This window comes from Ischnura elegans, chromosome 8 (genome assembly GCF_921293095.1).
Source record: "Ischnura elegans chromosome 8, ioIscEleg1.1, whole genome shotgun sequence".
NCBI lineage: Eukaryota > Metazoa > Arthropoda > Insecta > Odonata > Coenagrionidae > Ischnura > Ischnura elegans.
In genome coordinates, this window is record NC_060253.1 from 9239883 (window position 1) to 9241826 (window position 1944).

Consider the following 1944-nt stretch of genomic DNA (forward strand, 5'->3'; position numbering starts at 1 on the left):
GCACTTAGCACAGGCTAGTGGTTACCAACACTTTATTAAAAAACCCCCTTCGGAGAAGATACACGTGGAAGATGCCAGGGGACCTTACAAGATTCCAAATCGACTGCATTCTAGTGAAACAAAGATTCAGGAACCAGGTGAAGATTGCAAAAGTTATCCAGGAGCAGATATCGATAGTGACCATAACTTACAAGGGGAGACCACGAAAGTTGCTCCGCCTTTTTCAATGCCGTATTTTTTATGGCCTTCGGAATGGTGAACACATCCCTAAACTAGTAGTGGTTCCGTTGAATGGGCCTTAGTTTGGCTGTAATTAATTAATTGTAATGCGGTACTTTTCACAAGCCGGATATATTTTCATGATATCGCTCTCTTCGTCTGGAGGGTCAGGTGGGGTAATGGTTAGCGCTTACGGCTACCACCTGGGGGACCAGGGTTACTTTTTTATTAATTTTAATTGCGACAAGCATAGACATGATACTATTTTTTATCACCATAATGACGTTTAGGTATTTAAGCAGTGTCATTTTCAACGCGGAGAAGTGAAGGCTCCACTTTCTACTCAAAAACATAACGAGAGATTAACGGGGGGCTAAAACAGTGGCTTTTTTTTGGAAGAAATGACATTTGTTGGTGCATATCTTGTTATTATATTGGAAGGGCTACGGAAGATTTTGGGAAGCGGCGAGCACAAGACACATTTGGTGTAATTGTTGCTTTTAACCCTCTAGCGGGCGCGACTGTTATTTCTTCACAACCGGGCGAATGGCGTACTTTGCCCATGTTATGTGCATATATGATAATACTCGATTTTTGTTAAAATTAATCTTTATTTGCAGAAATTAGTTAAATCTTGTACATTTATAGGTGATACAGATATAAAGGTACAGAGGTGGTATACGGCCGGTCGCCCGGCGTAATTTATACGCCACGTGTGACGGGTTCCTCTTGCTGATCTAAAAAAAATAGCTACAATACCTCGAACTTTGAAAACTCGCAATATAGACAGTCAAAGTACATTGTAGGAATACACGAAACCATTCTAGCCCAGAATGTACGTACGATGTTGAAATCCTTAGCTTTCGAAGATTGACGTATTTTATACGCCACCACGTTCGGTCCAGGGTCATAAACTTTTATTTCATCCTATTTATTAATGAAAATTATATTTCGGAATGGTTCTTTTAGCACATAGGTACTGTGTAAGTAAACTCCCTTTGGAGTAAAGTGAATTACAAGTGTTCGAGAAATACGGCATTTTATAATCGTTTTTGTTCTTATTAATTATGTCTGTACGCATGTTGTTGGTCGCCGCGAGCCTTTAATTGTATGAGCTCTAGCAAGAGTGGTTTCCATTTTTAATGTGGAAGTTGATCAGTATAAGCAATGAAAAAATTAACATTTTGGCGCACACCAACCCTTGCTAGTGCAGTCGTCGTATCTCCGTGTTTGAAATGACACTGCTTAAATACCTAACGCCATTATGGTGATAAAAAAATAGTCTCATGTATATGCTTGTCGCAATTAAAATTAATGAAAAAGTTGACGCCGTATGATCACAATGTAGACAAGAAAATATAAAGCCAGAATGGAGCCTTGAACCCTGTTCCCCCGGATGATAGCCATAATCGCTAACCACTTCCCCACCTAACCCTCCTGCAATAGGATGTGATATCATGAAACTATACGCGGCTTGTGAAAAGTACCGCATGAAAATTAATTAATTACAGCCAAAGTAAGGCCCATTCAACAGAACCACTACTAGTTCAGGGATGTGTTTACCATTCCGAAGGCCATAAAAAATACGGCATTGAAAGAGGCGGAGCAACTTTCGTGGTCTCCCCTTGTTAGTTATGATGAAATGCCACCTAAAATTTAAAAAATTGAAAGCAGCCGTGAAAAAATACATGGCAGGTTGAAAAATTGAAGGAGGTTCAGCATCAA